At 48.1% G+C, this 18,876-nt stretch overlaps 1 protein-coding gene across 7 annotated transcripts in view; it reads left to right on the forward strand.

Annotated features, from left to right (window-relative positions):
* PDE3A (phosphodiesterase 3A) overlaps positions 1-18,876 on the forward strand; it is a 454,279-nt gene that overhangs the window by 54,091 nt on the left and 381,312 nt on the right. The window contains exon 1 of one of the 7 annotated variants that reach the window (XM_068278009.1): positions 18,752-18,775. The exons of the other annotated variants lie outside the window; for them this stretch is intronic. The gene's annotated coding sequence lies outside the window, so the exon portion shown is untranslated. Of the gene's footprint in view, positions 1-18,751; positions 18,776-18,876 lie in introns of those variants that run through there. 7 annotated transcript variants of the gene reach the window in all.

Here is an 18,876-nt window from a genome sequence, read left to right on the forward strand (position 1 = left end):
AAATCCTGGGATACTTAAAAAAAATCATTTGTAGGAGTAGGAGGATAAATATAATTGTTTATCTCATCAGTTTACTTTAAGGGACAGGAGAAGGGGAGGCTAGGGATAGACAGGGGGGAGGTTAGGGCTGTGCATAGAGAAAGAGACTGGTTAGGGTTAGATATGGGCAAGGGGCATTGGTTAGGGTTAGGTGTAGAGCAGGAGAAAGTTTAGCATGAGGTATAGAGGAGGAAAGTGTTTAGGGTTAGGTATGGGCAAAGGGAAGAGGATAAAGTTAGGAATTAAGGAGGAGAGAGGTTAGGTTTAGGTATAGAGCAGGAGATAGGTTAGGAACAGGTTAGAGTTAGGTGTAAAGCAGGAGTCAGCATAGGATTAGGTATAGAGCAGCGAAGAGGTTAATTAGGGTTTGGAATAGAGCAGGGGAGAGGTTAGGGTAAGGTATGGAGCAGGGAGGTGGTTAGGGTTGGGTATAGAACACTGTAGAGGTTAGGTAGAGAGGAGGGGAGAGGTAAGGGCTAGGTATAGAGCATTGTAGTGGTTAAGCATAGAGCAGGGGCCAGGTATAGAGTATTGTAGAGCATTGTAATGGTTAGGCATAGAGCAGGGGACAGGTAAGGGCTAGGTATAGAGCATTGTAGAGGTTAGGCATAGAGCAGGAGAGAGGTAAGGGCTAGGTATAGAGCATTGTAGAGGTTAGTCATTGGGCAGGGGAGAGTAAGGGTTAGGTATAGAGCAGGTGAGAGGCTAAGGTTAGGCTTAGTGCATGGAAGAGGTTAGGGTTAGGCACATTGTAGGGAAGGGGTTACGGTTAAGTATAGAGCAGGTGATGAGTTAAGGTTTGGCTTAGTGCATGGGGGAGGTTAGGGTTAGGCACAGAGCAGGGGAGAGGTTAGGCACAGGGTAGGGAAGTGGTTAGGGTTACGTATAGAACAGGTGAGAGGTTAAGATTAGGCTTAGTGCATGAGGGAGGTTAGGGTTAGGCACATAGTAGGGGAGAGGTTAGTATTAGTTATAAACCAGGGAAAGAGGTTAGGGTTTGGGAAATGGGGGAGGGAGATTTTGGGATAGGTAGGGGGGGTCAGTTAAGGTCATGGAAGCAGAATACAGATATCAGGGTTACATGTTTAACCACCATTTATTGTTTTTCAAATAAAAAAATGAAATATAAACACTTGTACAGTATGGTACTTTTCTCTTGTCAGGCTTGCCCAACCAATAGAAATGATTGTCCAGGTGATGATGTACTGCTTGTGCATACAAATTGTATGCAACTTGGAACTGCGCTAGTCAAACTACAAACAGCTACTGAGTTTGTCTTAATGTGTGCCTTCAAGTCACACATCTCATCAAGTGTACCTGAACTCTTGCACAAGGCAGAAGGAAACTTAGAGAAATGCACCCTGTATGTATTTAGAGAGGTCAGCCTGCCTAACTCCCCCTCATCTGTGACTAAGCACAAGTTGTAATTTGATCAGGCTTCCTCGGCAGAGCAGCTAATTGGTAAACACAGGATGTTAACCCTTATTCTGCTTCCATGAAAGCAGGAGGTAGACAAACTGCAGATTTATTGCAGGATTTGTATCAGCTGTAACAAAGGAATGTTTTTTTTAAAGGTTTTTATGCTGCTTATCTTTTAGAGCAGAGAGGAAGTTCTGAGTTCAGGTCCGCTTAATCAGATCTACCAGCCACATTCACAGACAGGAAGGAGTAAGTCCCTCTTGTCTTGCCCAGCATACAGTATCATGTCTGCATTGGGTTTAAGTCATGCTTTGTTACTAAATGAGAAGACCGACATGGGTCAATGCAACAGGAAACTGCTGTCCCTATGACAATATGGTAGCCATTAGCTCAGCTCCCCAGACATCATGGCTGGCCTGCAGCATGGCTCCCAGACCAGTCCATTGGCTGTACTGGGGGAAGGTAACCCCCCCCCCCAACCTAGTAAATGGACCGCTCCACACACGCATACCCCTCCAGTGATGGTGCACCACAGCCTCCTAGTGTCAGAATTCTGCAGTCCCACGGAGACAGGAAATACCAAAACACTGCATAAGTATACGACGACGTTGGACAGATAGATTATATAAAGACTGCAGTGCAGAGAGTGTTTACTATACATGGATTCAGTTATGTAGGTTATGCAGTGATACGGTATACTAGGGACGCAGTGTATTGGGAGCATATTAAAGTGAACCTGTTATTTTAAAAAAGCAAAGGTTAGATACTTACCTCATTAGACGGAAGCCTACTTCCTATGCCGCTACTTCCTCCTTCCGGGTTTGAAGGAGGAAGCAGTGAAGTCACATGGACCCCAAGTGGAACTCATCGGCTATAGGCAGCATAGGTAAGTTAACTCCCCTCTGCTGCGGGCAGCGCTATCTAATTTAAATTTCAATTACGAGTAGCTACATACTCGTAGCTACTCGTAGGTAACATCGCTACAGCGATTGACCCTCTGGAAGTTCACGGCCGCGCTCCTGATTGTGAATGAGTGAGGCCGTATGGCGCAGGAAGTCTCATGCTTGTGCAGCAGCATGGAGCCAAATGCCCCTGGCGCAGTAGAGCCTCCCTCGTTCATGGACAGGAGTGCGGCCACTGTGATCAATGGAATTATCTGTCCTTCAATTTAAAAAATGTCCATTAACCCATAACAGCTGCCTGGTCAGCACACTGTCAAACTGTAATATCGCCCAAGTGAGCCATAGGGAAACATGGACATTACCTTGCTCATCAGTTGCCCTTACAATTATTACTGACAGCAACTGATCTATAACTGACACTGACAGCAACTGATATATTTCAGTTCTGACAAAATCTTGTCCACCGCACCGCATGCCATGTGAACGTCCCCAAAGAAATGCCTCACTGCACCACTCCAGTGTGAAAGGCACCTCATACTACATGGAGGTGGTAAAATTGGTCAGTGATTGGCCAATCCTAATGGGCCAGTGCACACCAAAAACCTCTAGCAGATCCGCAAAACGCTAGAGGTTTTTGAAGCAGATTTTCAGAGGCATGTTAGGGCTCTTTTCCACTATGAAATGCGATCGCGATTCCGATCGCGATCGCAATCGCGTTTCAATTTCCACCATGCGATTGCGATTGAGCTACTATACTCATTATAGTCCAGCTCAATCGCATACAAAACGCGGCAGGACGAAGATTGCGCTTTGACCAAAATCGCATCGCAATCGGATCGCACTAATGGAAATTGCTGCTGCAGTTTCCATTATATTAATGTACCTTGCGATTTGCGATCAGAAGCAAATCGCAAATCGCAGTCTAGTGGAAAAAGGCCCTTAGAGAGATTTTCTAATCATGCCTAGCGTTTTTTGGTGCGTTTTTGTGTAGCAGATGTCATATTTTGTTACAGTAAAGCTCTTACTGAACAGCTTATGTAACAATGAACAGAGGCGCCAAAAGTACAAGATTAGATTAAATGAGCTTAAAAAACAACTTAAATGGCAAAATTGAAGGAGGAAGTGGTGGTCTTACCTCCCTCAAGCAGACACGACAACGACTGCGATTCAGTCAAACACATTTATTAGGAACTCCAAAAAGAAATGCAACGCGTTTCGCAGGTTCAACCCTGCTTCATCAGGCAACATAGAGAGGAGTATCAAACAATCTGCACAAGGATTCAAGTTAAGTGCCTCTGACTTTTTGGAGTTGATAATAAATGTGTTTGACTGTCTGAATTTTGCCATTTAAGTTGGTTTTTAAGCTCAATTAATCTAATCTTATACTTTTGGCGCCTCTGTTCATTGTATACAATTTTGAGTCCACCCTTGGTGGAGGGTTGCTACCCTTTCTTCCTGTCTACAGAGAGCGACTTCTTAATCCTGAGTGGGGTCAGAACAATCTCCCCACCTGCCTTTACAGTGGTTGCCTGCTGGTGACCCTGACTTGTGAGTATCTAGCAATACAAACTTATTGCCACCTTGTCCAGTACGAATTACACTATTGGGGCTCTTGGTGTTCCCTGTTTTTAGCTTCTGTAACAAAAACGCTTGGAAAACCGCTCTGATCTAGCGTTTTTCAGAGCAGTTTTCCACTTTCCTATACATAACATTGAGGCAGAAACGCCTCAGAAATCTAAAAAATGCTGCAGCCCCTGAGTTTGCGTTTGTGGAAAAACGAACCGCTGTGGTGTGCACCAGCCCATTCACTTTCATTAGCCAAGCGGTTTTCCCCCTGCAAATGTTTTAAAAAACGCTTCAGAACCGCTCTGGTGTGCAACAGCCCTGAAAGTATGTACCAGGCTCAATGGTTTGTGAATTGAGCCCACTGTGTTCTAGAATAAGATAAATAAATTGTACCAGTCCTATGCATGAAGTGGAGGGGGGAGGGTATCCCAGGTCAGCCCTAAGCTTTTTTAGCTCAGAACAGGTGAGCCTCATTCTGGCCCCCAGCAGGATTTGGTGAATTTGTGACGAAGTGACTGTGATTATTGCCTGTGGACATCTGTGAGTAAAATGATTTGTCAGTGTTTGTAGGACTGTGGAATGTTCAGCAGGAAGTACTGGTGTGCACAACACATCTTCCCCTTCTGATTGATAACCTAGCCTCCCGGGGAGCTGTTATTGGTAACACACAGAGGCTTTCCCCCCTCCGGCGGAGTATGTAGTAAAAACACGTCAGTATGAACAGATACATCAAATCATATTCCCAGATGCAAATCTCTGTGCTGTTCCGGTCCGGATGGAGACAATTTATCAGTGCACAGAAGACTTCCTGTTTGAATGTTGTTACTGCTCATCCTGAAGTAAACCATACACGCATTGATTTTATTGTTTGAAACCCGGCAGATCTGATCACTCAAATCACATTTGCTGGGAATCTATTGCACAACATGGCAGATCGATCGTAATTTTGATACATTTTTAAGGAAAATCGATCAAAATGACTGATCAAAGGAAAATCCTCTATAAGTTGGGGGCGGAGCAGGAACAGCAGTACATTGACTGCTCAATGCAGGGTGACACTGAAATCTACTGAAATGGAGGGCTGTGTGGCGTAGGGATCGATCTCTCTCTGATCAGATTCAGATTGAAGGGTTGATCGTTTTGTCACATTGGGTGGCAATCTATGCGTGTATGCAGAGGCATAACTTAACGAGGACCACCAGTAAGGTTCAGCAGGCGGACCCCTTCCACCTGCGCACCTGTGTAGGCTAATTTAAAAAATCCTCCCATGTGTCCCGTCAACCCTCCTCCCCCATTTATGCAGTTCCCTAACTCTCCTCCCCCCACCCCCCAGATCTTGCAGAGCAGGTGCAGTGGCGCTTCATACTTTACTTCACCACGGGGGGGAAGCAGGACAGGTCCTCTTCACTCCTATCACCTTGCGGCTATCACCTTGCGGCTCCCGACACTGCCTGTCATGTGGCAGGCCTTGGGAGCCGCAAGGGGATAGGCTGTACCACAAAGCTACACAAAGGAGCCCATGCCTGCTCTAAGCTGTTTCTGGATCTGTTAGCAAAGCATCGCATGAAGATGAAAAGAACAAAATCCGAGGAAAAAAAAAACGGTCCCGTGTTCTGCTGAGACAAGACTGAACTTCAGATCTGCACATGCCTGCAAGGATAAGGAACCTGTATTAGGAGGGTTGGCCTCTATCAAAATAGACCTATGTGAGATAGGAGGCCTGTACTGGGATAGTGCACCTCTATCAGGGTAATACAACTTTATGGCCTTTTTTAGGGCAGTAATCTTCCAGCTATTGAGGTAGTAAATTCTTTGAGTTCTTGTTCAGGCAAAGGTTTCTGAAACTAGTAGACAAGGGTAGAAAACAAGGGACACTGAGAGCCCAATATAGTGTAGTATGTATTGGTAGAGATGGCAGGTTATAGAGCAAGTATCAGTATAGACACAAACGAGAGTTACCACTCAGGCAACCACTGTAAGGGCAGGTGGGAAGATTAGACCTGTTCCCACTCAGGATTAAGAAGTCGCTCTCCTTAGAGCGGAAGAAGAAGAAAGACGGGATAAAACACCCCTCCACGCGGGGTGGACTTAGAGGAAGCGGGAAAAAAGGGCGCAGGCAGCTAGTGGACAAAAAGGGCGCCGCCATTCACTCTCATAATAAATAACGTTTAATGGGCGCCGAGCAGGAAAAAAGGGCGCCGGACATAAATAACGTTTACAAACGGCGCCCGGAGATTTTTAATGATTTATAACTGTGCTTGTGGTGATTTACGTTTATAAAATGCACCCGTGCCGAATAACGTTTATAAAAATACTAAACATATTTATCTTATTTAACTAATTAAAACATTATTTAAAGTTTTATCCCTTACTGTTTGTAAAACATTATTATTCACAAAATAAAGCGATCAGTACGTAACGTAAATTGCAATATATTTTTTTTCAGCCACAATTAGTAAAATATTATTGTCCACATAATAAAGCGATCAGTAAGGGGGGATCTTAGGTTTAGGCACCACCAGGGGGGTCTTAGGGTTAGGCACCACCAGGGGGGTCTTAGGGTTAGGCACCACCAGGGGGGTCTTAGGTTTAGGCACCACCAGGGGGGTCTTAGGGTTAGGCACCACCAGGGGGGTCTCAGGGGGGTCTTAGGTTTAGGCACCACCAGGGGGGTCTTAGGTTTAGGCACCACCAGGGGGGTCTTAGGTTTAGGCACCACCAGGGGGGTCTTAGGGTTAGGCACCACCAGGGGGGTCTTAGGGTTAGGCACCACCAGGGGGGTCTTAGGTTTAGGCACCACCAGGGGGGTCTAGGGGTTAGGGATAGGTACAGGGAGGGTTCTGTGTGAGAGTAGGCTTAGGTATAGTTTTAGTAAAATTTTAGTAATACTTACTAATGTTTTACAACACTTATTACGAACGTAGTTATATTTATATCATCGTTATAAAGAATATTTTCAGATTTTATTATAAGAACAAACCATAAATGAAGGTTATTCACAATAATATATAATTATAACAATTAAACATATATTATCGGTTTTTCATAAACGTAATTATAACTTTCACTTTTGAAACAGGGAAGATTAACGTTTTCACAATTGCCGATTTCATAAACATTATTTAATGATTTATAATTTTGTAAAACATTATTTGTAAACGAAATATAGCACACTATTTTTATAAACGCTATTAATGATTAATTATTAATTAGCGTTTACACCACGCGCCCTTTTTGTCCGGGCGCCTTTTTTGTACGTACGCGGACTTAGACAATGTAGAGGACACAAGCTAAATGTATTAACATTTGAACAAAGCAAATGTATTCATATACTCCACAAAAGTTTGCAACACGTTTCACAGGCGTGACCCCGCTTCCTCAGGCAGTGAAAAAAAGAGCATACAGCTAAAACTGTCCAGGTCCGTATTAAGCGCCTCTGTGCCACACAAGAAAACGGCAGACCAGGTTCTGAAATCTGTACTCAGTAGATACCGTACCGAGAACTCGTGTTGCAGTGCAGTCTCCTATTACACGGGCCTCTGGGAACAGAGAACTGGTGCTGTAGTGCAGTCTCCTATCACATGGGTCTCTGGGAACTGAGAACTCATGTTGCAGTGCGGTCTCCTATCACACGGGCCTCTGGAAACCCAGAACTCGTGCTGCAGTGCGGTCTCCTACCACACAGGCCTCTGGGAACCAAGAATTCATGCTGTAGTGCGGTCTCCTATCACACAGGCCTCTCGAAACTGAGAACTTGTGCTGCAGTGTGGTCTCCTATCATGGTATGTGTGACGGGAGCGTGATCAATGGCGTGGCAGGGGCGTGGCTTAAGTGTCCCTCTTTCTCATCTCAAAAAGTTGGGAGGTATGCCTATCACACGGGCCTCTGGGAATTGAGAACTCGTGCTGCAGTGCAGTCTCCTATCACACGGGCCTCTGGGGTCCCAGAACTCGTGCTGCAGTGCGGTCTCCTATCACACCGGTCCCTGGGGTCCCAGAACTCGTGCTGCAGTGCGGTCTCCTATCACACGGGCCCCTGGGAGTCGAGAACCTGTGTTGCAGTGCGATCTCCTATCACACGGGCCTCTGGGAACCGAGAACTCATGCTGCAGTGCGGTCTCCTGTCACACGGGGCCCTGGGAGCCGAGAACTCGTGTTGCCGTGCGGTCTCCTATCACACGGACCTCTGGGAGCCGAGAACTCGTGTTGCAGTGTGGTCTCCTATCACGTGGGCCTCTGGGTATCGAGAACTCGTTGCAGTGCGGTCTCCTATAACAAAGGCCTCTGGGAGCCGAGAACTCATGCCGCAGTGCGGTCTCCTATCACACAGGCTTCTGGGAACCAAGAACTCGTGTTGCAGTGCGGTCTCCTATCACATGGGCCTCTGGGGTCCCAGAACTCGTGCTGCAGTGTGGTCTCCAATCACACGGGCCCCTGGGAGTCGAGAACCTGTGTTGCAGTGCGGTCTCCTATCACACAGGCCTCTGGGAACCAAGAACTCGTGTTGCAGTGCGTTCTCCTATCACATGGGCCTCTGGGGTTCCAGAAATCGTGCTGCAGTGCGGTCTCCTATCACGCCGGCCCCTGGGGTCCCAGAACTCATGCTGCAGTGCGGTCTCCTATCACACGGGCCCCTGGGAGTCGAGAACCTGTGTTGCAGTGCGGTCTCCTATCACATGGGCCTCTGGGAACCGAGAACCTGTGTTGCAGTGTGGTCTCCTTTCACACGGGCCTCTGGGAACCGAGAACTCCTGCTGCAGTGCATTCTCCTTTCACACGGGCCTCTGGGAACCAAGAACCCGTGTTGTAGTGCGGTCTCCTATCACGTGGGCCTCTGGGAACCGAGAACTCGCTGCAGTGCGGTCTCCTATCACACTGGCCCCTGGGAACCGAGAACTCATGCTGTAGTGCGGTCTCCTATAATGCAGGCCTCTGGGAGTCGATCACTCGTGCTGCAGTGCGGTCTCTTATCGCATGGGCCTCTGGAACCCGAGAACTTGTGCTGTAGTGCGGTCTCCTATCACACGGGCCTCTGGGAGTCGATCACTCGTGCTGTAGTGCGGTCTCCTATAATGCAGGCCTCTGGGAGTCGATCACTCGTGCTGCAGTGCGGTCTCCTATCACATAGGCCTCTGGAACCCGAGAACTCGTGCTGTAGTGCGGTCTCCTATCACACGGGCCTCTGGGAGTCGATCACTCGTGCTGCAGTGCGGTCTCCTATCACACGGGCCTCTGGGAGTCGATCACTCGTGCTGTAGTGCGGTCTCCTATAATGCAGGCCTCTGGGAGTCGATCACTCGTGCTGCAGTGTGGTCTCCTATCACATAGGCCTCTGGAACCCGAGAACTCGTGCTGTAGTGCGGTCTCCTATCACACGGGCCTCTGGGAGTCGATCACTCGTGCTGCAGTGCGGTCTCCTATCACATGGGCCTCTGGGAGCCGAGAACTCGTGCTGCAGTGCGGTCTCCTATCACATGGGCCTCTGGGAGTCGATCACTCGTGCTGTAGTGCGGTCTCCTATCACATGGGCCTCTGGGAGTCGATCACTCGTGCTGTAGTGCGGTCTCCTATAATGCAGGCCTCTGGGAGTCGATCACTCGTGCTGCAGTGCGGTCTCCTATCACATAGGCCTCTGGAACCCGAGAACTCGTGCTGTAGTGCGGTCTCCTATCACACGGGCCTCTGGGAGTCGATCACTCGTGCTGCAGTGCGGTCTCCTATCACATGGGCCTCTGGGAGCCGAGAACTCGTGCTGCAGTGCGGTCTCCTATCACATGGGCCTCTGGGAGTCGATCACTCGTGCTGTAGTGCGGTCTCCTATCACACGGGCCTCTGGGAGTCGATCACTCCTGCTGTAGTGCGGTCTCCTATAATGCAGGCCTCTGGGAGTCGATCACTCGTGCTGCAGTGCGGTCTCCTATCACATGGGCCTCTGGGAGCCGAGAACTCGTGCTGCAGTGCGGTCTCCTATCACATGGGCCTCTGGGAGTCGATCACTCGTGCTGTAGTGCGGTCTCCTATCATACGGGCCTCTGGGAGTCGATCACTCGTGCTGTAGTGCGGTCTCCTATCACACAGGCCTCTGGGAGTCGATCACTCGTGCTGCAGTGCGGTCTCCTATAATGCAGGCCTCTGGGAGTCGATCACTCGTGCTGCAGTGCGGTCTCCTATCACATGGGCCTCTGGGAGCCGAGAACTCGTGCTGTAGTGCGGTCTCCTATCACACGGGCCTCTGGGAGTCGATCACTCGTGCTGCAGTGCGGTCTCCTATCACATGGGCCTCTGGGAGCCGAGAACTCGTGCTGCAGTGCGGTCTCCTATCACATGGGCCTCTGGGAGTCGATCACTCGTGCTGTAGTGCGGTCTCCTATCACACGGGCCTCTGGGAGTCGATCACTCGTGCTGTAGTGCGGTCTCCTATAATGCAGGCCTCTGGGAGTCGATCACTCGTGCTGCAGTGCGGTCTCCTATCACATGGGCCTCTGGGAGCCGAGAACTCGTGCTGTAGTGCGGTCTCCTATAACTCAGGCACGGCTTGTCCGCAGGTGTCTCCCCGATTCTTTGTTGGACCAATAAAAGTATTGCCGTGATTTATCACGCCTGTAAATAGCGCTCATGCAGATAGAGTCATATATCAGCCCATCCAAGCGGAAAACAGGGAAGTGGCCGCAAATAATACAAACCTCCTATTTCCTCTTTCACAATGAAACAATGTAAATAAAATATACAGAGAAACCACGGCCAGCTGCTATTGAAAATAAACAATCTGCTTAGCGATGGAAGACAACTGGCAGCTGCTTTAAAGGACTGCAGATCGTATTGTGTAAAAGTTGTCACAATGAGGCGGCCGGTTTAGAAATGGGCCATACTAACATTTCAATATTGGGAATTACTCGCTGTCCTGAATGCGGCGTTACCTTCAAAATGTTCCATCTTCCCTGAGGGATTTGCCACACTAATGTACAGAGCAGGACCAGCCACCAGGCTTACTAGGCAGGTGCCTGGGGCCCACCTGAAACCTTCTGTGACCTCTCTCTACTTCAAAAAGCAACCTTTTAGCCTATTGCATTGTTAGTGGGTGTGGTTATAGATAATGTCTAGTTTTTTTCTTGTCTGCCAGTAGTAAACATGATGACGTGCAGGCGGATTGTGTATCAAACCATATGAACAAATTACGCGGTGAATATCAATCATTTATTGATTTCTTTTCTATTTCTTAGCTTCTCATTTTGCAATGTGCCGATTTTTTTTTTCCCCCTTTTTGCTTAAGTTACTTTTTAAGGCCTGGAACCCACTGAAATCCGCAAACGCAAAACGCAACCGCTAGCGTTTTGTCTGAGCGGTTTGCAAGCGGATTCATGCGCGTTTTCGGTCGCGTTTGGCAACAGTGTATTTTTTTGCTCAGCGGTTGTGTAGTGTTTTGCGTTTCGCGTTTTTATCCTGATTGGTCCTGTGAATTATTTTTAATTTTGTTACAGTGTGCTGAACCGCAAAACGCTAGCAAAACCGCTCAGTTTAGGTTTTGCTGAGCGTTTCCGCTAGCGTTTCAATACTTTACATTGAAGCGCTAACGCTCCCAAAATGCTGCATGTCCTGCGTTTGCGTTTCTGGGAAACGCAAACGCTCCTGTGGAAGTTGCCCTATCCATTAACATCAGCTGAGCGTTTTGGCAAAACGCTAGCGTATCGCAGCGCTGCCAAAATGCTCAAAAAACCGCTCTTGTGGGTTCCAGCCCTAAAGGTGGCCACTAACGGTCCAATTTCTAGCGAAAAATCGTTCGAGCAATCAGGTTTGCTTTAAATTAATTTAGAAAAAACTTAGGGTACTTTAAAGTGGACCAGAACTCTTGCACAGGACAGAAAAAAACATAGATAAATGCACCCTGTATGTATTTAGAGAGTTTACCCTGTCTAATTCCCCCGCATCTGTGACTTATCACAAGTTGTAATTTGATCCCTCAGCTGTGCCACCTGACTGCCACAGCAGAGAGCTAATTGGTAAACACAGGATGTTAACAATTTGTCTGCTTTCATGAAAGCAGTAAGTAGACACACTGAAGATTTATTGCAGCATTTGTATCAGCTGTAACAAAGAAATGTTTTTCTTTAAAGAGACTCTGTAACAAAAAAAAAACATCCCCTGGAGGGTACTCACCTCAGGAGGGGGAAGCCTAAGGCCCAGTTCACATTAGTGTTTTTTCCGGGAACGCAACCGGAACATATACTGTACAAACAGAATGGATGTGAATGGATCCAATGTTAACCTATGGATCCATTCACATGTGTCCGTTGGTATGGATACGTTCCGTATGTTCCGGTCCCCGGACCTAAAAATTGCTGCAGGCCCTAATTTTCCGGACTGTTCTGCTTAGCAGAATGGATCCAGACAAAAATGCTGCAGCTTTGGGGGCAATGGGAAATGGAACGTTTCTTCACACTAGTGAAGAAACGGACCGTTCCACGGGTATAAGGGGGCATGCGCCGATGCGAATCTAGCGACGGGAGGGTGAGGGAGGGTGCAGCAGCCGGGCAGGTGGGCTAGGGAGGGTTTATACATACCTAATGTTCATAGGCAGCCGGCGTTGGGGCTTCTGTCTTCTTCCGCATCATGTGACTACATGACGCGTCATGTGATTAGTCACATGACGTGCTGTGTAGTCACAGCGGAAGAAGAGGAAGCCTCTACCGCCGGCTGCCTATGAAGATTAGGTATGTATTGCCGAGTGAAAACGGATCAGATCAATCATTGATCAGATCTGTTTTCACTAATGTGAACCGGGCCATGGACTGAGCTATCCGGATCCGGTGAAGCGGAGACTGGATCTGCTCACCGGATCCTTTTGGCTCATTTTGCTAATGTGAACCGGGCCTTAGGGTCACAATAAGTCTTCGCCATCCCTATAGCTGCAGGCAGTCCAGCGCTGGCTCCCCTAAAGCTTCCCGCAATCCTCCCCCAACAAGCCTGACAAACGCTGATTTATTTACCTTGCCGGGATCCAGCGCAGGCGCAGTAGCGGCTCTTCCTTCGGGTAAGGCACAAATAGCCAAACCCGATCATATCCACTCTACTGCGCAGACGCAAGAGGACTCACGCCTGTGCAATAGAGCGGTTCGATCGGGTTCGGCTTTTTCCGCCTTATCCCGAAAGGGAGATCGGCTAGTACGCCTGCACTGGATCCTGAGAGGTAAATATTTACATCGCCCCACTTCAGGGGGCTGCAGCTGGACAACGGAGGGACAGAGGAGAACGGGGGAAGCCTCGTTAGGATCCAGAGGCATCCCCCTCACGAGGTAAGTACTCCACAGGGGACTTTTTCTTCATTACAGGTTTTCTTTAAAGGTTATTATGCTGCTGCTCATATTTTAGAGCAGAGAGAAAACTGGTCTGAGCCTGTGCCCTGCGCAGGGTGTAATCTCACCGCCCATTTTCTACAGCGGTGAAGCAGTATGTTTTTGGAACTGAGGAAGAGCGATCGCACTCTCAAAAGTTCAATTCTGAAAGACGTTTGTGTTAGTGCAAAATAACGACATCGCATGCAGGACTCGGCCTTTCTTTTGATGAAAAATTCCTGGAACTTTTGTCTGCATATTTTGGGGGGAAAAAAAGTCAGAACAGAGCTTACGTCTCAGCCAAAGTTTACATTTAGGAGTAGCAGCCCTTTACATATTTCTGGATGTCATCGTCCTTCGAGTCCCGCAGAGTTCATTTTGTTTTTTTACATCTCCAGAGGCTGCAAAAGCGGCAAATCAGATCAGCTCAGCGAAACATTCACAAACACGACCACACCTAGAAAGCCCGGTCTCCAGGCTTCTACCTGAAAAACCACAGACATAAAAGGGGCCGGGGCCCGCGAGTCCCAAAATATCACTCTCGTTCCTCGTCCAACTGACGCATCAATCACTGGGCAGCAGCGGAGGCCGGAGAGGAAGATTATTCCCCAGAAAGCATGAGTTACAGAATGTCCCAGACACCGGGCAAAGAATAAATATACCCCTCTAGAGATCTGCCAAACACTGCACTGTCCCATCTATCTCCTGACATGCAGCCACATATAGCATATCCTGCAGATTATTCCATTACAGATCTGCAGCACACTGCGTCAATCTCCTGACAGCCACATAGTGTGTATTGCAGGTTTTTCCATTACGGGCGTCCTTGAGATCTGCAGAACATTGCTTTTTAAAATGCCAACATTAAAGGGAACCTTAACTGAGAAGGATATGGATTTTTCCTATTAAAATAATACCAGTTGCCTGACTCTCCTGCTGATCCTGTGTCTCTAATACTTAGCTACAGCCCCTCAACAAGCATGCAGATCAGGTGCTCTGACTGAGGTCAGACTGGATTAGCTACATGCTTGTTTCAGGTGTGTGATTCAGCCATTACTGCAGTCAAAGAGATCAGCAGGACTGCTAGGCAACTAGTATTGTTTAGAAGGAAACATCCATATCCCTCTCAGTTAAGGTTCCCTTCCATACAGCACTTTTCTCCTGCCAGACTCAAAGTGCATGGGAGTTGCAGCCACTAATGGCACATTTGGTGATCCACCCTATAAGCCAGGCAACTGGTTGTTTAAAGGGAAATAAAAATGCCTGCCTCATATTCCTCTCACTTTGGTTGTCCTTTAATAAAGACGCTAACTGGTAAAAATGTAATACAGGTAATCACAACTAACGAGGTAATGACTGTAGGATCATTCCTGAATCAGAACACTGTGCCATTTCTGTCTCCTTTACCTCCTCTGTGCCCCCCTGTGCCTACAGTGTCCCCCACTGTCACTTCTGTTTCCCTGTGCTTTCAGCAGGGGCGCCTCTAGGCATAGCCAGCACAGGCCATTGCCTGGAGTGCCATTGGTCCTGGGGGGCGCCATGTTGCTGGATCAAGCCCCTCCTCCAAATTAAGCCCCACCCAAAAATAAGCCACACCCCTCTGGGTGTTCTATTACTTGCTTCTGCTGCATCTACTTAGCGTAAGTTGCAGGCAGCTGACACCTCTGTGCCTTGTGCATCCTTCTTTCATCCTTTGTGCCATCTCTGCCTCCTTCTGTCCCCCTGTGCCTCCTTATGTCTCCTTTGCCTTTATTTGTCCCCTTGTGCTACCTCTGCCCCCTGTTCCTCCTTCAGTCCCACTCTGCCTCCTTCTGTCCTCCTGTGCCTCCTTCATTATCCCTTTGTGCCTCATTCTGTCTCCATGTGCCTCTTCAGTCCCCATGTGCCACCTCTGTCCCCTGCGCCTTCCTCTGTCCCCCTGTGCCTCCTTCTGTGCCCCTTTGTGCCTCCTTCTGTCCCCGTGTGCCTCCTTTAGTCCCCCTGTGACTCCTTCTGTCCCCTTTTGTGCCTCCTTCTGACCCATTTTAGAGGGTGCCAGGCCGACCAGTCGGTCATGAATGCTGTTCGTTAGTTCACTGGCCTGCAACCCGTAAGCTCACCTCTGCAGCCTTACATTACGTGTATTTTCTGGTGAAACACTGCCCACATTGCAAATTTTCTGATGAAATGCTGCCGCATTACGATTATTTACATGGAAGGGCACCATATGGGGGGGGGGGGAGGGGGGGATTGGTTGGGCGCCGCAGAGTTTCTCGTCTGGAGTGACAAAATGGCTAGAGGCGCCCCTGGCTTTCAGTGTCCCCCTCTGTGCCACCTCTGCCCCCCCCGTGTCACCTCTGTTACCTTGTGCCGTCAGTGTCTCTTTCTGTACCACCTCTGCCCCCCCCCCCCGTGTCACCTCTGTTACCTTGTGCCTTCAGTGTCCCCCTCTGTGCCACCTCTGCCCTCCCCGTGTCACCTCTTTTACCTTGTGCTTTCAGTGCCCCCCTCTGAGTCACCTCTGCCCCCCCCCCCCCGTGTCACCTCTGTTACCTTGTGCCTTCAGTGTCTCCTTCTGTGCCACCTCTGCCTCCCCCCCGTGTCACCTCTGTTACCTTGTGCCTTCAGTGTCCCCCTCTGTGCCACCTTTGCCCCCCCGTGTCACCTCTGTTACCTTGTGCCTTCAGTGTCCTCTGTGCCACCTCTGCCCTCCGCCGTGCCACCTCTGTCCCCAATTCTTCAGCGTCCTACTCTGTGCCACCTCTGCCCCCCCTGTGTCACCTCTTTTACCTTGTGCTTTCAGTGCCCCCCTCTGAGTCACCTCTGCCCCCCCCCCCCCCCCGTGTCACCTCTGTTACCTTGTGCCTTCATTGTGTCCTTCTGTGCCACCTCTGCCTCCCCCCCCCATGTCACCTCTGTTACCTTGTGCCTTCAGTGTCCCCCTCTGTGCCACCTCTGCCCCCCCCGTGTCACCTCTGTTACCTTGTGCCTTCAGTGTCCTCTGTGCCACCTCTGCCCTCCGCCGTGCCACCTCTGTCCCCAATTCTTCAGCGTCCTACTCTGTGCCACCTCTGCCTCCCCTGTGTCCCTCTGTACCACGTCTGTCCCCCTTTCTGCCCCCCTTTGTGCCTCCCCCTGCCCCCCTTTGTGCCTCCTCCTGTCCCCCTTTGTGCCTCCTCCTGCCCCCCTTTGAGCCTCCCCCTGCCCCCCCTTTGTGCCTCCTCCTGTCCTAGTGATGATTGTAGTGTGCTAATTTCACTTATGCAAAATTTCACATAAAATTTCACAATTACGATTATACATAATTACAATTTTGAGATTGCATAGATGTAATTCCATGTTATCCATGTAAACTTTCAGAGGGTCTGCATGCTGGATCACAGGTTTGCTTTAGAATGTATAAAATGTGTATGGAGACCTTGGAACTTGCAGGAACGGATCTTTTGCAGGAACAGATCTTTTGCGGATACTGATCTGTTGCATGTGTACAGCATCTTTGTGTGCAGCATCTTGCAAAGATTTCTATCTGATGGGGAGTTCAGCTCCATAGAATAGACTGTGTAGACTGAGTATGGCTCTCATACTACATGGAAGGGGGTAAAATTGGTCTGTGATCTTTCATTTTCCAAAGACTTTTATCTGATGTGTGTACCCACCTTAAAGACCTTGCAGAAGGATCATCTGGTGACCCAATGCAGCTGTTTGGGATAGTCTCCCATTTCCCCATGTGACTTGGGGCTTGTTTTGTGTCAGTGTGCAGGGAGAGTAGACAGTTAGAGCTGTCTCCACAGATATGTGACCATAAACACAGTGTTTGGGTGTGTTCTGAGCCCTGCGCAGCTCTCTGTGTCCCGGCTAATCTGTCCCACCACTTGGAGATAACATTCCAAACGCAACAGCCCTGCTCTTCTGACTACCGCACTCCTTCCTGCAGATTTCTACTCAGGGATACTTCAAACAACTGACAGACCAGAGCAACAGATTTATTTTTTTTGCTTAGCCTTATGCTGGGTACACACGGTACAATTTTCCGTGCGATAGATGGATCAGATAGATAAAATGGGTCATGTCCGATATTGCTCCCGATCGTTTCCGCGCTCGATTTCCCATAGCGGTGAATGGAAAAAAATTTAAAAAAAAAACAAATTAAGGCCCAGTGCACACCAAAACCGCTAGCAGATCCGCAATACGCTAGCGGTTTTGGGAGCTGATTTCAGAGCGATTCTAGGTATGTTTAGAGAGGTTTTCTAAACATACCTAGCGGTTTTGCGTGCGTTTTTGTGTAGCAGATTACACATATTGTTACAGTAAAAGCTGTTACTGAACAGCTACTGTAACAAAAATGCCTGGCAAACCGCTCTGAACTAGCGTTTTTTAGAGCGGTTTGCGTTTTTCCTATACTTTACATTGAGGACGAAACGCTTCCGAAAACCGCAAACGCGCAGCAGGAGGCGCGTTTGCGGCTTGGCAAAAACCGCAAACCGCCAGTGTGCACCATCCCATTGCAATACATTAGACAAGCGTTTTTATAGGCGGATGCGGCCGGCGGATCGCTCCAAAAACGGCTCAGTGTGCACTGGGCCTAAGATAAGAGAATCAAGCGCGAAATCGAGTGTGGAATCGTGCCGGAAAAACGATCGGGTGGCAAAATCGCATGAACCCAGCATTAGATTATTATGTGACTAACTAGGTAAAGGATGATGATACTGTGGTCAAGTGGTCATACAGTGTTATGCTGGGTACACACGATGCGTTTTTTCGGTCGATTTTCCATCCAATTGTTTTCCGATTCGATTTTCCGATCAATTTCTGATTTGGTTCTGTTATCTCTTATTATCTATTTCCATTCACTTCTATGAGAAATCGAACAGAAAAACTATCGAAAATAAGATCGGACATGTTGGAAATTATCTATCGAACCAAACACAAAATTGTATGGTGTGTACCTAGCTTTAGACTTTTTTAACAGATAAGATATAATATTCAATATAGACATTAATCTAATGAAAAATGTATTAAAAATTTAGGACATCGATGGATGTTTGGCCGTTTGATTGATCAAACATTGATCCTCCTGTAGCTAATCATGAGTGCCAGAAGTGTGTGCGCGAGGGGCGGATTTTCCAGGATTGGGGGCAGCAGCAGTATGCTGTGAAGGTTTCTGTAGCTTTGTAGTGCTTCCTGTGGTACAAAGTCTATTTAACACAATGGGGCAGTGTTTCATCTCTCCCCCCCCCCCCCCCAAAAAAAATAAAAATTGCCAACCAACATAATAAGGCAGTCCCTAAAACATAGTTAAAGTGGTATGAAACTTAGTATTTCCTCATTGCTCTAAAAGATTATTTAGTGCATAAAATCTTCTACCAAAAAAAAAAAAAGATTGTAGCAGAACAGCATTCAAACAGTTAAACACTTTTTTCTTCAGTGGAAAGCTCTTGCTTCAGTGGAAAGCTTCTGGCCGCATCCGAAGAAGTGATAACGTTATCTTTTGTCTACATTCCTTTGTTGGCTACAATTGCACTGAGCAGAGAAGCAGAGAGAGGTGAGAAGTGAACACTAGATGGATTTTAATATATAAATACAGCAGCTGTGGGGTAAAATGCAAACCATATTACTTGCACAAATAGCAGAAATGGTAACTCT

The sequence above is a fragment of the Hyperolius riggenbachi genome, chromosome 3 (genome assembly GCF_040937935.1).
Source record: "Hyperolius riggenbachi isolate aHypRig1 chromosome 3, aHypRig1.pri, whole genome shotgun sequence".
Taxonomy (NCBI): domain Eukaryota; kingdom Metazoa; phylum Chordata; class Amphibia; order Anura; family Hyperoliidae; genus Hyperolius; species Hyperolius riggenbachi.